The 22,452-nt window shown below is 45.1% G+C and overlaps 1 protein-coding gene across 3 annotated transcripts in view; it reads left to right on the top strand.

Moving 5' to 3' along the window:
• The window catches only part of Vang (Strabismus domain-containing protein Vang), a 679,794-nt gene that overhangs the window by 404,443 nt on the left and 252,899 nt on the right, over positions 1–22,452 (top strand). For all 3 annotated transcript variants that reach the window (XM_071659775.1, XM_071659774.1, XM_071659777.1), the window contains one exon: positions 1,408–1,448. The gene's annotated coding sequence lies outside the window, so the exon portion shown is untranslated. The remainder of the gene's footprint in view (positions 1–1,407; positions 1,449–22,452) is intronic.

Here is a 22,452-nt window from a genome sequence, read left to right as displayed (position 1 = left end):
GTCGTTCTCAAGGAGAGAGAGAGAGAGAGAGAGAGAGAGAGAGAGAGAGAGAGAGAGAGAGAGAGAGAGACCTTGGCTCGTGCTGTTGCAAAATTGTGCACTGGCCTCAGGACCTCTGCTGCTGCACTCTTTTTAGTTATGACTTACAAAAGGGACTTAATGTCTTTTGTTTTACCTTTAGTGAGAAAATCATACTTTTGTTTTTGCCAAGTCCTTTGTTTTGTTCTGAACTGGGATATTTATGCTTTCTCCCTGGGTCCTGTCCTATTGAAAAATTATGTTTTGGAGTTGGAAACCCTTTTTTCCTTTAACTCTGTATAAACAATATTCTGTATGACCCCGGATCCTCTTGTTGCACTGACCCTGAACAAATCAAAGCTACGAACATTGGCCTCAGCTGCGAGTAGAAAACTATCTTATTTACTTTGATTTTTATCGTATGAATAGAAAGATTATTCTACCGCGAACTGAGGCCTTGTTTGCTGGTTGGTTGTTTGGACTTTGCTCGTAACAACCCTAACAACTGGCAGGGTCAATAAGGCCGTCAAAACAAACCTACATTGGCCGATTTTCACCTTCAACACTTTTATCATGTGTTAACAGATAATTCTAAGACCACATACAATGTCACTATGATTGTCTTTCTTTAATTTTGTCTTAATTTATTCATACTTTTCCCCTCTTTCGTTTTCCATAACTGTAGCTTTTAGTACAAACTGTTTGTCTGTACAGGCGAAGATATCTGTTATTCGAGAACCTGAGAGCTAACAGAAGTATGATCAGCAACTTGGAAGGCCAGACGTACGAGCAATTACTTATAAGCCAAACTTAGGAACAATAACTTGGAGGCCAAACGTTTGAACAGTCACTTGAAGGATAACCAAATGTATGGGCAGTAACATGAATGCCAGACGTACGAACAATGGCTTGAATGCCAGACGCACGAACAATAACTTGAATGCCAGACGTACGAACAACACCCTTACTGCTAACGTAAGTCGCCCGCTCGAGCTTGAGCATTATATAATCAACATTTAGTCAGTCACTTAAGTACTTCGATGTTATTTAGTATACTGAGTCTATACACTCAGCACAACATACCGTATCTTCTCATCAACGAACTTATTCTTTTTACCATCCTTTACAGAATTCCCTGTTTTGAGTATACTCACAAAATTTGTTTGTCTCTCAGACTCTCAAAATCAATAAAAGTACATACTTTTAAACATACATGTGTATATATGTCTATAACCGTATACACAATGTGTATAGGAGTTTGACTACACCAGGATAAAAGTTGAAATGATTGTGCTACAGTCACTCCCACACTAGTGTGGTTCCTGCCGCTTGCTTGTGGACTGAAAATACAGAAACGCTAATGGCCATCTCTCTCATCTCTCCCCCTAGGTGCTGGTGGTGATTGACCGAGGCGTCATCTTGGACAACAGGTAAGAATTTCCTTGTCTTTAGATGACTTGTCTTACCTGTGTTGCTCTGGTCTTACCTGTGTTGCTCTGGTCTTACCTGAGTTGCCCTGGTCTTACCTGTGTTGCTCTGGTCTTACCTGTGTTGCTCTGGTCTTACCTGTGTTGCCCTGGTCTTACCTGTGTTGTTCTGATCTTACCTGTGTTGCCCTGATCTTACCTGTGTTGCTCTGGTCTTACCTGGTTGCCCTGGTCTTACCTGTGTTGCCCTGATCTTACCTGTGTTGCTCTGGTCTTACCTGTGTTTTGCCCTGGTCTTACCTGTGTTGCTCTGGTCTTACCTGTGTTGCCCTGATCTTACCTGTGTTGCCCTGGTCTTACCTGTGTTGCTCTGTCATACCTGTGTTGCTCTGGTCTTACCTGTGTTGCCCTAGTCTTACCTGTGTCGCTCTGGTCTTACCTATGTTGCCCTGGTCTTACCTGTGTTGCTCTGGTCTTACCTGTGTTGCCCTGGTCTTACCTGCGTTGCCCTGGTCTTACCTGTGTTTCTCTGGTCTTACCTGTGTTGCTCTGGTCTTACCTGTGTTACCCTGATCTTACCTGTGTTGCCCGGGTCTTCCCTGTGTTGCCCAGGTCTTACCTGTGTTGCTCTGGCCTTACCTGTGTTGCCCTGATCTTACCTGTGTTGCCCTGGTCTTACCTGTGTTGTCCTGATCTTACCTGTGTTGCTCTGATCTTACCTGTGTTGCCCTGGTCTTACATATGTTGCCCTGGTCTTACCTGTGTTGCTCTGGTCTTACCTGTGTTGCCCTGATCTTACCTGTGTTGCCCTGATCTTACCTGTTTTGCTCTGGTCTTACCTGTGTTGCTCTGGTCTTACCTGTGTTGCCCTGGTCTTACCTGTGTTGCTCTGGTCTTACCTGTGTTGCTCTGGTCTTACCTATATTGCCCTGATCTTACCTGTGTTGCCCTGATCTTACCTGTGTTGCCCTGGTCTTACCTGTGTTGCCCTGGTCTTACTTGTGTTGCTCTGGTCTTACCTATATTGCCCTGATCTTACCTGTGTTGCCCTGGTCTTACCTGTGTTGCCCTGGTCTTACCTGTGTTGCTCTGGTCTTACCTGTGTTGCCCTGGTCTTACCTGTGTTGCCCTGGTCTTACTTGTGTTGCTCTGGTCTTACCTGTGTTGCCTTGGTCTTACCTGTGTTGCTCTGGTCTTACCTGTGTTGCTCTGGTCTTACCTGTGTTGCCCTGATCTTACCTGTGTTGCCCTGGTCTTACCTGTGTTGCCCTGGTCTTACCTGTATTGCTCTGATCTTACCTGTGTTGCTCTGGTCTTACCTGTGTTGCCCTGGTCTTACCTGTGTTGCCCTGGTCTTACCTGTGTTGCCCTGATCTTACCTGTGTTGCTCTGGTCTTACCTGTGTTTCTCTGGTCTTACCTGTGTTGCTCTGTTCTTACCTGTGTTGCTTTGGTCTTACCTGCGTTGCCGTGGTCTTACCTGTGTTGCCCTAATCTTACCTGTGTTGCCCTGGTCTTACCTGTGTTTCTCTGGTCTTATCTGTGTTGCTCTGGTCTTACCTGTGTTGCCCTAGTCTTACCTGTGTTGCTCTGGTCTTACCTGTGTTGCCCTGATCTTACCTGTGTTGCCCGGGTCTTCCCTGTGTTGCTCTGTCATACCTGTGTTGCTCTGGTCTTACCTGTGTTGCCCTGGTCTTACATATGTTGCCCTGGTCTTACCTGTGTTGCCCTAGTCTTACCTGTGTTGCTCTGGTCTTACCTATGTTGCCCTGGTCTTACCTGTGTTGCCCTGGTCTTACCTGTGTTGTCCTGATCTTACCTGTGTTGCTCTGGTCTTACCTGTGTTGCCCTGGTCTTACATATGTTGCCCTGGTCTTACCTGTGTTGCTCTGGTCTTACCTGTGTTGCCCTGATCTTACCTGTGTTGCCCTGATCTTACCTGTTTTGCTCTGGTCTTACCTGTGTTGCTCTGGTCTTACCTGTGTTGCCCTGGTCTTACCTGTGTTGTCCGGGTCTTACCTGTCTTGCTCTGGTCTTACCTGTGTTGCTCTGGTCTTACCTGTGTTGTTCTGGTCTTACCTATATTGCCCTGATCTTACCTGTGTTGCCCTGATCTTACCTGTGTTGCCCTGGTCTTACCTGTGTTGCTCTGGCCTTACCTGTGTTGCCCTAGTCTTACCTATGTTGCTCTGGTCTTACCTGTGTTGCCCTGGTCTTACCTGTGTTGCTCTGGTCTTACCTGTGTTGCCCTGGTCTTACCTGTGTTGCCCTGGTCTTACTTGTGTTGCTCTGGTCTTACCTGTGTTGCCTTGGTCTTACCTGTGTTGCTCTGGTCTTACCTGTGTTGCTCTGGTCTTACCTGTGTTGCCCTGATCTTACCTGTGTTGCCCTGGTCTTACCTGTGTTGCCCTGGTCTTACCTGTATTGCTCTGATCTTACCTGTGTTGCTCTGGTCTTACCTGTGTTGCCCTGGTCTTACCTGTGTTGCCCTGGTCTTACCTGTGTTGCCCTGATCTTACCTGTGTTGCTCTGGTCTTACCTGTGTTTCTCTGGTCTTACCTGTGTTGCTCTGTTCTTACCTGTGTTGCTTTGGTCTTACCTGCGTTGCCGTGGTCTTACCTGTGTTGCCCTGATCTTACCTGTGTTGCCCTGGTCTTACCTGTGTTGCCCTGGTCTTACCTGTGTTGCTCTGGTCTTACCTGTGTTGCCCTGGTCTTACCTGTGTTGATCTGGTCTTATCTGTGTTGCTCTGATCTTACCAGTGTTGCCTTGGTCTTACCTGTGTTGCTCTGATCTTACCTGTGTTACCCTGGTCATACCTGTGTTGCTCTGGTCTTACCTGTGTTGCCCTGATCTTACCTGTGTTGCCTTGGTCTTACCTGTGTTGCCCTGGTCTTACCTGTGTTGCTCTAATCTTACCTGTGTTGCTCTGATCTTACCTGTGTTGCTCTGGTCTTACCTGTGTTGCCTGGTCTTACCTGTGTTGCTCTGATCTTACCTGTGTTGCTCTGGTCTTACCTGTGTTGCCCTGGTCTTACCTGTGTTGCTCTGGTGTTACCTGTGTTGCCCTGGTCTTACCTGTGTTGCTCTGATCTTACCTGTGTTGCTCTGATCTTACCTGTGTTGCTCTGGTCTTACCTGTGTTGCCCTGGTCTTACCTGTGTTGCTCTGATCTTACCTGTGTTGCTCTGGTCTTACCTGTGTTGCTTATGTCTTACCTGTGTTGCTCTGATCTTACCTGTGTTGCTCTGATCTTACCTGTGTTGCTCTGGTGTTACCTGTGTTGCTCTGATCTTACCTGTGTTGCTCTGGTCTTACCTGTGTTGCTCTGATCTTACCTGTGTTGCTCTGGTCTTACCTGTGTTGCTCTGGTCTTATCTGTGTTGCTCTGGTCTTATCTGTGTTGCTCTGATCTTACCTGTGTTGCCCTGGTCTTACCTGTGTTGCTCTGGTCTTATCTGTACCCTCGGGTCTCTCCTGACGGGGACGCCATTGAAGCCCTCCGCGTCCCTGAGATAATTGGTTTATTATGAGGTCATTTACGAACCAAGGTCGCTAATTAGTCGGTTTAGAAATGTCGTCTTAATTTTGTATTTCAGAGGTTTATGTCTCATATGTCAGTTGGTCGAATTAGCAAGAGTAATCTTATTAAGATGGAACCTCTGGATGCGTTTTAGCTGAGTGGCTAAAGTACTTGACTTACGCCATGGTTGTGGATTCGACTCCCTCTCATAATCTTCACATAAGTTTCAGGTTGAGTTCTCTCAGTTGTACCGAGGTATTTGGTCCATGCGATGGGGGGCAAAAAGAGGTATTTGGTCCATGCGATGGGCTATTCAGCAGGGAGTGGACATTGATGGAGTACCTAGCCCAAGTGATGGGTGCCCAGAAGTGGACGGACGTGCATGTATACCTTGTCTATGTGATGGGCAATCAGACGTGGAGGGACGTGCATGTATACCTTGTCTATGTGATGGGGTAACCAGACGTGGAGGGACGTATATTAGTACCTGGTCTATGTGATGGGTGACCAGACGTGGAGGTACGTGCATGAATATCAGATCTATGTGATGGGGTAACGAGACGTGGAGGGGCGTGCATTAATACCTGGTTTGTGTGATGGGGTAACCAGACGTGGAGGGACGTCATGCTATCCACAGGAGTCATACCATCAGAGAACAAGGCCCTGTTGTAACATTGGTTCAAGTATTGTGTCTTCTGTGCTGGGAATACCAAGTTCTTTCTGCATGTTGTGTACTTTAACGGACTTCGAGCAACCAAGTATGATTCTTAGGGCTTCGTTTTGTATTATTTCAAGTCTGTTGATACCTTTGCTGTTGTGTGGGACCAAAACTGGTGCATGGTAGTCTATTAGAGACCCAGTATGAGCTAAGTACGTCATTATAACAATTCTGATATTTGCACCATAATTAGGGTTGTCCCCTGCGACAGCTTGAAGAGCTCTGAGTTTATCTGTGCATTGTCGACTTAGTTTTTGCGCACTGACTGCAGCACATGGGACTGAGACACCAAGATGTTTAAAGGAGACATAGTCAGTGCTCCAACTACACCACCTGAATGCTACACTTCTGTTGGAATCTTTGCCGAAATCACAGAGGATCGTCCCTTCTCCTGCGCCAGCCACAACGGAAGCAAGCAGCACTTGTGTAGTTGAATATCTCGCCATGAACTTAATATACAGCTGTAAAAATGAATATGCTAATGAGCTCATCAATCTGAATAGCTCCGTATTCCACAACATTTGTCTGTGTGAGTTATAAACCTGAACTTCCCAGTCACCTGGCATTCTTGGGTGACCAGTCCAAAAGAAATACGCTTTTACTCATCAATATGCAGGTTCATGCAATTACGTGCCCCAAAATCTGGTTCGTCGCCTCCACAGGGAGTACTTAGGGAGAAAGTGTTAAGTTTATGTTATGGATCGTTCGTAAGTTATCTTGCTGACTAGAATGTGTCCATAGAGGGAGACACACAGAGACGAAGATGATATGACGTTTCACAGACACACACGGTATGTGGTGGTGGCAGAAGCGTTATCTGCCGTAGTTCAGGGTCATTACCCTTACTGTACACTTCTTTCGTAATTTTGGTTTGTAACGAAGTTCAACATGGGTGTGCTGGGGACAGTTGATGCCTGCAGGACGTCCCCGCTGTATTACTCAACCATCATTCTCGGTCATAATCTACAACCCTCTCTCCCCCACCATCAGGAACTCTACTCCCTCGTGAGTACTGGTGTAGGAGGAAGGTATAGACTGGCATAACATTGTGGTTATGGGTGAACGAGGTTTTGATTGAGTCATCCAATTCTAGGCATAACAGGAACATACCAGGGCTTGAATTCCCATGTCTAACATTACGTACAGTTCGTCATTTGATTAGTCAGTTTGTCATGATTCTGACGTTTATTGTTGCGTTTATTTCTAAGGTTTTGTTACACCTCTTCCACCCAATCCAGTCATGAGGAACTGACAAATTCATGGGAAAGCTAGTTGCCACAAGACCTGATATTCTATGACGAGTTTGTATGCTGAAGGATAGTGATGTTTTCTTTTTTTTTTTTTTTCCAAAAGAGGGAACAGAGAAGGGGTCCAGGTGAGGGGATACCCGCAAAGGCCCAGTCCTCTGTTCTTGACGCTACCTCGCTAATGCGGGAAATGGCGAATAGTGTGAAATAGATAAAAGATATATATATATATATCTATATATATATATATATATATATATATATATATATATATATATATATATATATGTATATATATATATATATATATATATATATATATATATATATTTTTTTTCTTTCAAACTATTCGCCATTTCCCGCGTTAGCGAGGTAGCGTTAAGAACAGAGGACTGGGCCTTTGTGGAACATCCTCACCTGGCCCCCTTCTCTGTTCCTTCTTTTGGAAAAAAAAAAAAAAACGAGAGGGGAGGATTTCCAGCCCCCCGCTCCCTCCCCTTTTAGTCGCCTTCTACGACACACAGGGAATACGTGGGAAGTATTCTTAATCCCCTATCCCAGGGATATATATATATATATATATATATATATATATATATATATATATATATATATATATATATATGGAGACAAGATAAGGGAAAGGAAACAGGAGAGAAGACAAACAAAATGAAGGAGAGGCAGTGCTGAGATCATTAATTTTTTCTGGTCCATTATCGAATTCTAAGCGTACTTTCCTTTGTCTCTCCTGCCCATAATTGGAAACATATGCTCTCTGGTGGCCAGACAACCATCAGGTGTCAGCCGTGTCAGCTGGACACGGCCCTAACCTCTCCTGACATCTTAATCGAATCGTCCCTCTTCCTGCTGCCCACCTCGCCATGTGTGGCCGGGGAGGTGTGTGTGTGTGTGTGTGTCATTTGGTTCGGTTGGCAGCCCTTGCCTATCTCACGCCAGCAGACGGCGACAATCCTCGGCGACGACCGTCTTTTTCATATCCTTCTGTCTCCCTACCTCTCTGTCTACCCGTCTGTTCGTCTCCGTATACTACATACCTCTTCAAGAGGCGTCATCACCCCACTTATCATACTTTCATCACCCACGTGCAGCAAGGCCGTGTTGGTGGCCAGTGACATCGACCTCATCGTTACACATACATAGAGGAAAAGGTCGACCCGTCCCTCCTCATGACCACGAGAGAGAGAGGGTCGATCGACCCCCCCTACATGACCACCAGGGTAATGATCGACCTCACCTCCCCGACTCGAACACCTGAGGACCAGTAACCCTACCTTCCTCACCTTCTCCTTGTAGTGTTGTCCTTCATCCTTGTTTGTCCAGCTCCTACGCACCTCCTAGTGCCATGGATCTGCTGATCCTTCGCCAGGAGCGACACTTGTGGTTTCATAGCGACGAAGGGATAAAATTCTGTCCTTTTCTTTGCCAGGTTCGTAGTGACTGTGGAAGACGTAGTCCTCTGTTGATTGAGCTGTCGCCTCATGTGACTGCCGTACGCGCAGGTGCGGCTTAATTAATCCCACCGTAACTATTATTTTTTGCTCCATACCTTAGAGTTTTTATGGAGCATCTCTCTCTCTCTCTCTCTCTCTCTCTCTCTCTCTCTCTCTCTCTCTCTCTCTCTCTCTCTCTCTCTCTCTCTCTCTCTCTCTCTCTCACATATCCCCCTAGCTCCAAGGCCAGACGGACCTCCTCACAGCAAGAATAAATCACACCAGTTTATCGTAAGGCGGTCGCTGTGTAGCCCAGACAAAAGAGGCGTCAGGTGTGTGTTGTAACCACCTGTTGGTCCTGGACAGTCGCCGGGCCCCATCTCTCTCCTACCGTACAACTTCTAGACTTCATGTACTACTCATATACTCATACCTACTACTCACGCACTACAGGACTTCTTTATATCTTGTTTCGTAAATTTAGGTTCGTCCCTTTCTCCTGGCTGGCCTCAGACTCTGCTGTGGTAAACTCTGTGTTCGTGGAGACGCAGGTGACTGCCTCCCTGGCCCTGGTAAGGTTCCACCAGGGTTTGCCAGCAAGGAACAAAGAGTTTGATGGGGAATTCCGAAAAGAAAAAGAGGCCTGCTGCCCACGTATCTCCTGCGTGTCGTAAAGGTAGATGAAGTCAAGCGGCTGTGAGGGGCTGGGGAGGAACTCTCTCCTCCTGAGTCTTGTGATGTCGTGTAGTTAAATTTACACTTGAGTCTAATAACCCGTGGATGATACACACAGCTGATACTCGAGTGTCAGACACTGTCAGTTATGGTGATGAAGCCATCAAGTACTTTCACCGTCTCCTATTACGGCACCGTCTGGTGAGATTCTATTAGTTCATAATTGACGTGTACTGATAATGCTGATACATCATCATGTGTCTCTCTTAAATTTGAGATTATCTCGAGATATCTCACCACTGATGTATAGTGTATCGTAGAAATTCCTTCCCCTCCCTCCCCTCCCTCCCCTCCCTCCCCCCTGCCTTGAGAGATGATAGTGTGAGAGTGACATGAGGTCTGGCTCAAGACTTTCACACAGAGAAAGTGAGCTTGCTTGTCATCCTCAGGCACAGTGGTTTTTGTGGGTTACTGAGAGCACAGGTGATCATTAATACAACTGAGAATATCATACTCTAAGTGTCAGTATGTATATATATATATATATATATATATATATATATATATATATATATATATATATATATATATATATATATATATATTTTATATATTTATTTATTTTGCTTTGTCGCTGTCTCCCGCGTTTGCGAGGTAGCGCAAAGAAACAGACGAAAGAAGTGGTCCAACCCACCCCCATATATATATATATATATATATATATATATATGAGTCCACGGGAAAAATGAAACACGATAAGTTCCCAAGTGCACTTTCGTGTAATAATCACATCATCAGGGGAGATACAAGAAAGAAATATAACAGTCTGTTGATATACAACTGACTTATCTTTAAGCTTTATTTGTTATGGACCCTCACTTAAAAACAGGAGGGCAGTTTACTTTTCTTCTGTCCAGTCATCTGTACATCTCTGCTTAATTATACACCACACAACCACAGGCCTGTTGACCTCAGTGACACACACGCACGCACACACACACACACACACACACACACACACACACACACACACACACACACACAGCCATGATATATTTGCTTAAGATATATTGTACTTTTTCCATTTTTGGTTCGAGAGCTAATTAACGTTCCAGAATGTTTCGCTGAGCCTCTCTTATTATTTCAAGAGTTAGTGCGTTAGATTGGCCTTGTCATTGCATGGTCATACTGTGAGTAATAAATGTCAAAATTACTGAAGGAATTCCGTAAACTTTTAATAACTTTTTACGGTCAAGAGAAGTAGAAGTGGCAAAGTGTGAATGGAGAGGAGACGCTGTAGACACCACGGGTGTTAATTTCTCCTCCCACTGTATGAAGTGAACCACGTCCAGGGCCGCATGTTGCTCCCGTGTACCACAGCCACGGCTGCCGGGGGTAAATACCTGACGTCACACCTGACACCCTCCCACCTCACTTGTGGGTGAAGGGATAGATGGTCGTCATCTTTGGTTCACTGCTCCCATATTCGCCATCTCCCGCGTTAGCGAGGTAGCGTTAAGAACAGAGGACTGAGCCATAGAGGGATAATACTCCCACGGCCCCCTTCTCTGTTCCTTATTTTGGGAAAGTAAAAACTGGAGGGGAGGATTTCCAGCACACAGTTCCCATCACTCTAAATCGCCTTCTGCGACACGCAGGGAATACTGAGATAGAATTCTTTCTCCCCTACCTCAGGGATAATATATATATATATATATATATATATATATATATATATATATATATATATATATATATATATATATATATATATATATATATATATTATTATTATTATTATTATACTTTGTCGCTGTCTCCCGCGTTTGCGAGGTAGCGCAAGGAAACAGACGAAAGAAATGGCCCAACCCCCCCCATACACATGTATATACATACGTCCACACACGCAAATATACATACCTACACAGCTTTCCATGGCTTACCCCAGACGCTTCACATGCCTTGATTCAATCCACTGACAGCACGTCAACCCCGGTATACCACATCGCTCCAATTCACTCTATTCCTTGCCCTCCTTTCACCCTCCTGCATGTTCAGGCCCCGATCACACAAAATCTTTTTCACTCCATCTTTCCACCTCCAATTTGGTCTCCCTCTTCTCCTTGTTCCCTCCACCTCCGACACATATATCCTCTTGGTCAATCTTTCCTCACTCATTCTCTCCATGTGCCCAAACCACTTCAAAACACCCTCTTCTGCTCTCTCAACCACGCTCTTTTTATTTCCACACATCTCTCTTACCCTTACGTTACTCACTCGATCAAACCACCTCACACCACACATTGTCCTCAAACATCTCATTTCCAGCACATCCATCCTCCTGCGCACAACTCTATCCATAGCCCACGCCTCGCAACCATACAACATTGTTGGAACCACTATTCCTTCAAACATACCCATTTTTGCTTTCCGAGATAATGTTCTCGACTTCCACACATTCTTCAAGGCCCCCAGAATTTTCGCCCCCTCCCCCACCCTATGATCCACTTCCGCTTCCATGGTTCCATCCGCTGCCAGATCCACTCCCAGATATCTAAAACACTTTACTTCCTCCAGTTTTTCTCCATTCAAACTCACCTCCCAATTGACTTGACCCTCAACCCTACTGTACCTAATAACCTTGCTCTTATTCACATTTACTCTTAACTTTCTTCTTCCACACACTTTACCAAACTCAGTCACCAGCTTCTGCAGTTTCTCACATGAATCAGCCACCAGCGCTGTATCATCAGCGAACAACAACTGACTCACTTCCCAAGCTCTCTCATCCCCAACAGACTTCATACTTGCCCCTCTTTCCAAAACTCTTGCATTCACCTCCCTAACAACCCCATCCATAAACAAATTAAACAACCATGGAGACATCACACACCCCTGCCGTAAACCTACATTCACTGAGAACCAATCACTTTCCTCTCTTCCTACACGTACACATGCCTTACATACTCGATAAAAACTTTTCACTGCTTCTAACAACTTTCCTCCCACACCATATATTCTTAATACCTTCCACAGAGCATCTCTATCAACTCTATCGTATGCCTTCTCCAGATCCATAAATGCTACATACAAATCCATTTGCTTTTCTAAGTATTTCTCACATACATTCTTCAAAGCAAACACCTGATCCACACATCCTCTACCACTTCTGAAACCACACTGCTCTTCCCCAATCTGATGCTCTGTACATGCCTTCACCCTCTCAATCAATACCCTCCCATATAATTTACCAGGAATACTCAACAAACTTATATCTCTGTAATTTGAGCACTCACTCTTATTCCCTTTGCCTTTGTACAATGGCACTATGCACGCATTCCGCCAATCCTCAGGCACCTCACCATGAGTCATACATACATTAAATAACCTTACCAACCAGTCAACAATACAGTCACCCCCTTTTTTAATAAATTCCACTGCAATACCATCCAAACCTGCTGCCTTCCCGGCTTTCATCTTCCGCAAAGCTTTCACTACCTCTTCTCTGTTTACCAAATCATTTTCCCTAACCCTCTCACTTTGCACACCACCTCGACCAAAACACCCTATATCTGCCACTCTATCATCAAACACATTTAACAAACCTTCAAAATACTCACTCCATCTCCTTCTCACATCACCACTACTTGTTATCACCTCCCCATTTGCGCCCTTCACTGAAGTTCCCATTTGCTCCCTTGTCTTACGCACTTTATTTACCTCCTTCCAGAACATCTTTTTATTCTCCCTAAAATTTAATGATACTCTCTCACCCCAACTCTCATTTGCCCTTTTTTTCACCTCTTGCACCTTTCTCTTGACCTCCTGTCTCTTTCTTTTATACATCTCCCACTCAATTGCATTTTTTCCCTGCAAAAATCGTCCAAATGCCTCTCTCTTCTCTTTCACTAATACTCTTACTTCTTCATCCCACCACTCACTACCCTTTCTAATCAACCCACCTCCCACTCTTCTCATGCCACAAGCATCTTTTGCGCAATCCATCACTGATTCCCTAAATACATACCATTCCTCCCCCACTCCCCTTACTTCCATTGTTCTCACCTTTTTCCATTCTGTACTCAGTCTCTCCTGGTACTTCCTCACACAGGTCTCCTTCTCAAGCTCACTTACTCTCACCACCCTCTTCACCCCAACATTCACTCTTCTTTTCTGAAAACCCATACAAATCTTCACCTTAGCCTCCACAAGATAATGATCAGACATCCCTCCAGTTGCACCTCTCAGCACATCAACATCCAAAAGTCTCTCTTTCGCACGCCTGTCAATTAACACGTAATCCAATAACGCTCTCTGGCCATCTCTCCTACTTACATAAGTATACTTATGTATATCTCGCTTTTTAAACCAGGTATTCCCAATCATCAGTCCTTTTTCAGCACATAAATCTACAAGCTCTTCACCATTTCCATTTACAACACTGAACACCCCATGTATACCAATTATTCCCTCAACTGCCACATTACTCACCTTTGCATTCAAATCACCCATCACTATAACCCGGTCTCGTGCATCAAAACCACTAACACACTCATTCAGCTGCTCCCAAAACACTTGCCTCTCTTGATCTTTCTTCTCATGCCCAGGTGCATATGCACCAATAATCACCCACCTCTCTCCATCAACTTTCAGTTTTACCCATATTAATCGAGAATTTACTTTCTTACACTCTATCACATACTCCCACAACTCCTATATATATATATATATATATATATATATATATATATATATATATATATGTATATATATATATATATATATATATATATATATATATATATATATATATATATATATATATATATATATATATATATATTCTAATCACGGGGAAATGAATTACGATAAGTTCCCAAGTGCACTTTCGTGTGATGATCACATCATGAGGGGAGATACAAGAGGAGCTTTATTGTTAATGAAATTTGCAAACAGGTCCCTTTCTTGTCCACACAATAAATTTTATGATAAGCATATTGCCAGACTCGAACGCACCCGACCTCCATTCGGGTAGTCACTTGTTTACCAAATGGCGTCCAAGCTACTTCTCTTCGTTGTATATCTACTGACTCTTATAATTCTTTCTTGTATCTCCCCTGATGATATAATCATCACATGAAAGTGCACTTAGTAACTTGTGTTTCATTTTCCTGTGGATTAGATGGAATCTACTTGATCACGCGCTCATTTGTGATCTTTTCCAATATGTATATATATATATATATATATATATATATATATATATATATATATATATATATATATATATAATTTTTTTTTTCCAAAAGAAGGGACAGAGAAGGGGGCCAGGTGAGGATATTCCCTCAAAGGCCCAGTCCTCTGTTCTTAACGCTACCTCGCTAATGCGGGAAATGGCGAATAGTTTGAAAGAAAAAGAAGAAATATATATATATATATATATATATATATATATATATATATATATATATATATATATATATATATATATTATCCCTGGGGATAGGGGAGAAAGAATACTTCCCACGTGTTCCCTGCGTGTCGTAGAAGGCGACTAAAAGGGAAGGGAGCGGGGGGCTGGAAATCCTCCCCTCTTGTTTTTTTTTTTTTGTTTTTTTTCCCAAAGAAGGAACAGAGAAGGGGGCCAGGTGAGAATATTCCCTCAAGGGCCCAGTCCTCTGTTCTTAACGCTACCTCGCTAATGCGGGAAATGGCGAATAGTATGAAAGAAAGAAATATATATATATATATATATATATATATATATATATATATATATATATATATATATCGATGACTTTGCGAAATTTTGACCTCAGGTCATGCGTTTCATTCAGGTCAGGTCAGAGGCTAATCTTTGATATCCCAAAGGTCGAACTGTTTTGATCAAGGGTCGTATTTTCGTGCTCAGAGGTCGTAAGGTTTTGCCAATGGATCTAACTGTCGTGTCCAACGGTCGTACCTTAGAGCTCAAGGGTCGCACCGTCGTGCTGTAAGGGTCGCACCGTCATGCTCTAGGGGTCGTACCGTCGTGCTCAAGGGATGATGAGATGGCTTCAAGTAACTGGGAGTCTTAAGCTTGGTGCTTCGCTATGCCCAGCGTCAACCTATCTTGATCCTCAACAGACTTATTTGCCGCCGACGCACAGACAGTGGAGGGCTTAAGACATCTACTGTGATCAGGATCATTTGAATAACATTATGGTAATCATTACCGAAAATATATACCAAGGATGTCAGAGCTTTCATGATGTCAATTAGAAATTTGGTGCGTCTCAGCATGACTAGTGTGCGCAGTGACTTCGTCTTGGTAACCTGAAAATTCTTGAAAACATAGAAATATCATGCGATATCATTTGGATCATTTGAGTAGTTACTGATATGGCCCAGCTGGTCCCTGCTCACTCCTGACACCTGGATGGAGGGCCCAGCGGGTCTCTGCTCTCTCCTGGTACCTAGATGGAGGGCCCAGCGGGTCCCTGCTGCCTCTTCGTATCCAAGAATTAGGAAGGACTTAGTTTTGGTATGACTGCAATTTTGGTATGATTGGACCTGTTCATTCTACGAGTTTCACTAGAGGACGACTTCTTCAATACTGACCTGAGAGGTCATTTGGAGTTGACCTCCCGAGTACTGACCTAAGACGTCACCTGGGGTCAACCTCCTAGTTCTGACCTAAGAGGTCACCTATAGTCGACCTCTCCAGTATTGACCTATGAGGTCACCTGGGGTTGACCTCCCTAGCACTGACCTGAGAGGTCACATGGGGTCGGCATCCCTAGTGCTGATCTTAGAGGTCACTTGGGGTCGACTTCCCCGGCACTGACCTAAGAGGTCACCTGGGGTCGACCACCCTGGTTCTGACCTAAGGGCTCGCGTGTCCACGTCTCGTGAGAAAGAAAATAGAATTCTCATAACACAACACTGACTCACAGATGACTCTCAGAGCCCGTGGTGTCATAATACCGTCCGTAAGGCTCGTGTGTGGGTCAGGGCGAGGCTGGGACGCGGCACGCCCTTCCCTACAAGCGTACGGGAGGCGTGTGCTCCCCGTATTGAGACGTAGACGATGTCCTGACTCCGCCGTCCCAGTAATTAGCGACCGTCAGCGGTCTAGCCCGTGGTTCACAGTGAGCCAGCAGGCGGGTCGCTGGTTTTATAGCTCGCTCGAACTGTGGGTTCACAGTCGTCACGCCATCACACGCTCACGTCATTCCTTAGTGTGACGTCACTCTTCTATTAGTATATTTCTTGTGTCACGAACGGCCCAACCTCTTGATCCCAACCGTCCACGGTATAATCATGTGACGCTGGTGTGTCTTGCTGTGTATTGCGTGTAATTCTTATGTTAGTGTTAAGATTTGTCTAACTTTTGAGCGAATAAGACCCATGAGCACGACAGTGCGACCCTTGAGCAAAAGGGTACGACCCTTGAACACGACAGTGCCACCCTTCAGTACAGTAGTTCGACCTCCAAGCACGACAATACTGTCTTTGATCACGATGATAAGACCTCTCGGTATGATGGCGTGACCCGAGTTCAAAGGCCAGGTCAACATATCCAAGGGTCGTACCGTTGGGTTCAAGAGTCGTAACATCGTGGCCTGTGGTCGTACCGTTGTGCTACTGTGGTCAAGGAATCGTACTCAAAGGGTCGTTCTGTCGTGTGCTCAAGTGGTCAGAACGTACAACATAAGCCCTTATTACCCTCACAGGACAACCTGGCCACCATGCATCCCATTAACGACTTACAGCTGTTCAGTAACACTGGTATCAAGAATAGCCTTTACGTGGCCACACCGTAAGGGCCATCACGAAACGAGTCATTAACATACGTAAGAGCCTTTCTGCTCTGACAGGTCCATCCCAAAAGGTATTACTCGGTGCATTTAGGGAGATCTCGTATTGTTTTGCATCGTTTCACCGCTGGCTGAGCGATAGGAAGTGAGACGTAATGACAGTATCAGAATTCTTCCGCCTGGGTGGTCTTTGGTGGGGCTGGGGTCGTGAAACGAAATGAAAGTTGGTCGTCGACGTGTGAGGACCAGGGAGAGTCGTGGGTCGTATATACCCCAGCGGGTCTCTCTCCCTCCCCGTCCTTGGTACTTGAGTGGAGGGTCAGCAAGTTCCTGCTGTCTCCTGGTATCTGGCGGAGGGCCCGCGGGTATAGCGGACCCACACAGCACTAGATGCAGTCCCTTATGAATATCTCCAAAAGGCTTGTCTAAGTTGTTGTTGTTCGAGATCATACCCGCCTACAACTCAGGAGGTGCGGGGCCCTGTGCTCTAGGGCGGCCCGCTGGTGGTGAGGGACCTAAGCACTGGGCCTCGGGGGTTGGGCTTATTATCCCACCCGGCCCCCACGAAACCCAGGCTCGCTCTGACGTACCTGAAAAAGGTATTTCAGCCAGCTGACGGCTCGACCTTGGGTAGGTTCCTGAAGGCAAACCTTTGGGAAGGTACTAAGGACTCACCCTTAGGAAGTTTTCTGAGAGCTCAACCTTGGGAAGACTCCTGAAGGCTGACCCTTAGGATGGCTGCTGAGGAAGGTGGAACTCATGTGAGGCAAGTATTTAGCCACCCGGAGCCAGGCCACTCTAACTACAACACTATACTTTAACAGCCGAAGTTTAACTCGCAGTTTTTCGTAACTTCCGAAGTATTATAAGAAGAGAAATAACCGTTTGCTACAAAAGACTGAATAACGATGGCGAACATTTTGCCCCCTGCTGTTCGATCTTGGTCCATAAGTAGCTGGTGGAGTTCATTTACATTCCTGGACTGAAGGAGAGGGTGGGAAGCAGTTCAGACACCACGGTCATCTCAGGGTCTCCGCATCCAAGATGCACTCGTGAAAAGTTTTTAGATTTTAGGAGATAAAGGTTAATGGATCATTTAGCCTTTTGTGTCTTCGTAACTGTTGGAATATTGTAATAAAAATGTTTACCTGAAGTAATCTTCGGGGATCTTTTGCCTCCACGGACCTCTGACCCGCCATTAGCCATGGTGGGTCAGAGGTGATGGCCCTGAGCTGAGGAAATCCTCTCCCACATAATCCGATGATAATAAAACGCGTAACATAGATTCCTTTAGCTTTTGATGGGCTTACAAGATCTTTATCTAAAGCTATGAATATGCATTAGTGTCATATGTTGATAGATTGCATTCTGAAGCGAGTTAATGCACGAAAAAGTTTACATGATAAAGAAAATTTGGCTTTGAGTGAAGGTAAAGATAGAAATGTTAGGATTTGAGTTAACAGCCAAGAGAATAGAATTTCAGTGAATCATAAGCTCATGAGATTTATTCAGTGATTAAACATTCTTAAAAGTAGATGACAATCGTATCTAATTCAATAATAATGTGGATTTTTTTTAACGGAATCGCCCATGACATTGTTAGATTAATGCAAGCATTTGATGACTGGCCTGTGAAGAGCATGTTTGAAAACGGTTGGTTGGTAGACTACCTGGGCTTTAAGAGGTCTATCAACTACCAGGGTCGTTAAGGACGTCAGCGTCAAGCTACATCCACCAACTGAAACATCCTCAACACCTCCTTCAGGTATTAATGATAATTCTGAGACCACATATACTCCCACTCTCAATATGGTCCTTGCTCTGGAACTTAGTCAAGAGCTTTGTAGCCTCGTCAATCATTCTTCTTTTCTCAATAGTGTTGATAAAAGTAAGATTACTTACTGGTAGTAACCTCATCCATCTGACCGTTCTCCCAACTCGGGACCTGCTCCCTGCTTCATAGTGCCACGCTGAGGAACATGATCCTTCAGGAAGATACCATCAGGTTGAACCTCACCTCCAGCAGGCGCCCGCTGCCTCCAGGCGCTTCATACAACCAGCCACAAAAGACTGCCTCGGTATTTCGATCCTGTGGTTGTGGGTCATTCTCGAAGTATCCAGACCACGTCGGACTTACGATCCTTCGGTGTAGGAAAGAATTCCTCCCGACGCGGTGATCTCTGCTTTCATGGGATGAATTATGAGATGAGACAGAAATATTCATGTACTTTAGAACTGGTGTATCACCTTACTGGTGACTGTCTTGAGGCTTATGTGTGACTTGAAGATGGACTGAGTCTTTGTGTGGCTCTGTAGTTGGTTCTTTAGTCAGCGGGACTTTAAGAGGCCAATCAGTTGCAAGGGTCATTAAGGCCGTCAACGTCCACCTGCATACATCAACGGAGAACTCTTTCAACTCTCTCTTCAGGTGTTTGGGTCAATTCAAAGACCACATCCACTCACATCATGTGGCCAATGGGTGTGTACTGCCCGATGCAGAGAAGCTGTAGCTGCTGCACTACCCTGAGACCTTCAGTGACTGAGTCTGTTTTTGACTTGTTTCAAAAGTCTGCAAGTCACCCCTCATCCGCAGGGCGGCTGGGTATAAATCTGAATGTAATTTTTAATCGGTCGGTCAGTGAACCACTTCTGTAGTCATCCTGGGAGGACAGCTGACTGTTAGAAAACGGGCGTCGAAATAAGAACTCGATTGGAGCTGGGTAAGTTTTACTTAAATTTTTTTTTTAGATAACACCTCTCTCTCACTCTCTCTCTCTCTCTCTCTCTCTCTCTCTCTCTCTCTCTCTCTCTCTCTCTCTCTCTCTCTCTCTCTCTCTCTCTCTGTCTCAGCTCTTAAGAAAAGGAGAAATTTTTTTCTGTGGTCGTCATACTTTGTTTTAAGCTACGTCTTTTATCATGTTATCAAACGCTTAAGTTCTTGGTTGGTCCCGAGTTAAACACTGGTGCATAGATTCCTTCAGTTAAAAGATGTTTTTGACTTTGCCTTCCAAGACGGAGTAGATTATGTGGATGCTCCCCTCCGTCCGAAATTGCAGATGATGCTGGAAGATTTCGAATCCCACTATTCCTTCACTACGTCAATGAACTTCAATGGAGAAAGTTTCTATGTGCAAGAACAACGTGATTTCCAGGATTTGAGGCGATGCTTCCTGGACTTGAAGCGATGTTTTCAGGACATGAAGCAATGTTTCCAGGACTTGAAGAGATGTTTCCAGGATTTGAGGCGATGCTTCGTGGACTTGAAGCGGTGTTTCCAGGACTTGAAGAGATGTTTTCAGGATTTGAGGCGATGCTTCCTGGACTTGAAGCGATGTTACCAGGACTTGAAGCGATGTCTCCAGGATTTGAAGGGATGTTTCCAGGACTTGAAGAAATATTTCCAGGACTTGAAGAGATGTTTCCAGGATTTGAGGCGATGCTTCCTGGACTTCAAGCGATGTTTCCAGGACTTGAGAAAATATATCCAGGACTTGAGGCGATGTTTCAAGAACCTTTTTTCTCCTTTGAGCTCGATCTTTTGTATAGAAACCTCAAGGAGTTCTCCAGAATATCCTTTTGAGACTCCTCAGTTTGTGCCAACCTTCAGGTGGTAATTCTGTATCTCCTCTCCTAGTTAGCCATGTCGCTGGTACTGCCTCATTCTTCTCAGACTTTACACCTATGTCGCGTTGTTTGCTCTCGAGGATAACCCGCCAGAAATTTGGAAAGAGAATGATTTGAACCTTCGTATGTTGTGCTCAGATACGGTTTTTATGATAACAATATAGACCCCTTTTCCGACTGGACAAGGTGTGAGGTAAAACAGTATCTTAACCTATTTTCGTTTTCATTGCCACAGGAATTAATTCGAATAATCTTTTTGTTGGAAGAACGATTTCAAGGAGACTCATGTTAATATACCAATTTTATCATATCCAGTGCAGGAAATACTTGCCATCCAAAAAACTAAGATAATCCAGTTAGTGTAAAATCCGTTTCTTAAACTGGATTCCACACACATATATCTCTCTCTGTTCCTTCACCAGTTCATGGACATGGTTCGGGCGTCCGCCTGTAAACTGTAACTCCCAGCATATGTTCACGGAGGGCACAGACTACCACACCTACAGCCTCCACCGTCAGCCTCGTCATGGTTCTATACCACAACACACGACGGTTGGCAACCAATTTTCCATCTGTCTTACAGATTAATGTGGTGGACTGTGGACGTTGATGTATAAAGGGATTACAAGATAATCTTGTGCATTGCTCTGTTCCCAGACACACACCCTGCGCCACAGACAGACTCACACAGCTGTGGTAGAATTTGCCCTTTCAAAAACTGGTTGATGAATGGGGCCCTGCACGTTGACGCCCTCGTTTTTCACATAACATTCACTCTCTCTCTCTCTCTCTCTCTCTCTCTCTCTCTCTCTCTCTCTCTCTCTCTCTCTCTCTCTCTCTCTCTCTCTCTCTCTCTCTTTCTCATCCCTGATGGTTGTACGAGTCTCAGGCTACAACCAAGGTAACGAAACTCATCACCTGTGTCATGTGTTGTGTTCGTCAGTTCATTGATCCCAAAGTACAGCGCTTGGGCCGCCACTCTCCTTACACACTCGTCGTTTGCAAATCCAGCCGTCCAAAGCGCTCCAGCAAAGCGCAGTTAACAGCGCTCAGATCTCTGGTCCTGTATCCTCCGGGCCGGTCATACATAACTCTTGCATGTGCTCCCCTGACAGAAACCTAGATTTAAGTTATCTACAGAGGGTCATCTATAATCTGTATGACTCCCACTACTTTATGAGCTTCTGTGATGCAGTGGTTAACTTGGACGCGCGGGGGCCCGCCAGACTTCCATTTTTGGACAGGGCAAATGACTCACATCCAACCAAGCTGTTCATCCTAACCACGAGGCCGGTCGATGAATGGGTCACTCGTGTAGGGTGGGATATATATTGAATCCAAGATGGCCCTCATTGCCACTACCATCACGGATAAGCTGAAATAAGTTAAGCTTTCCGTATTTTTTGGAACTCGTTGATTTCCTCATATCTTCCACAGCTTAGATTGTTTAACTCGTCTTACGAGAGTTAATCAAGACTAAACTATCGACCCCTGGTATGTTCACGGGCGTGTCTGTGAGGGACATGCCATACCCATGGTCACTCCTGGGTTAACTCGAGCTGAGTTACAATCTATCGACTGGCTGAGCCCGTCACAGCTGTGGTGCTTTACCGATTTGTCTACCAACCAGAGGGAGGATGAACAGCAGGGTAATCTGTGCACCCTCTGCCCCCTGCCGGGGATCGAACCCGGGCCTGTGAATTCGTAGTCAGCAACGATAACCACAATGTGATGCTTAATTTGTTCTCCTAAACCAGTTCAACTTATCTCAGCCTCGCCCGTCCAGGACCCGCGCCAGGTTCGGGTGTTCCATCTCCCCAGAGATTCCTCTGGTGCCCAGCTTCTCTTGTTTCCTCCACCCACCCCACGTCCTTCCCCCACCCCACATCCACCCCACCCCCACCTCCACGTGCCTGGGTTAGACTGTAATATTTTCGGGTCTTGCCTCAGGCTTCCTGGTTGCATCGTCCA

Source organism: Panulirus ornatus, chromosome 68 (genome assembly GCF_036320965.1).
Source record: "Panulirus ornatus isolate Po-2019 chromosome 68, ASM3632096v1, whole genome shotgun sequence".
Taxonomy (NCBI): domain Eukaryota; kingdom Metazoa; phylum Arthropoda; class Malacostraca; order Decapoda; family Palinuridae; genus Panulirus; species Panulirus ornatus.
Note: the sequence above shows the minus strand (reverse complement) of the source record. Positions and strands in the feature narration are given on the sequence as shown.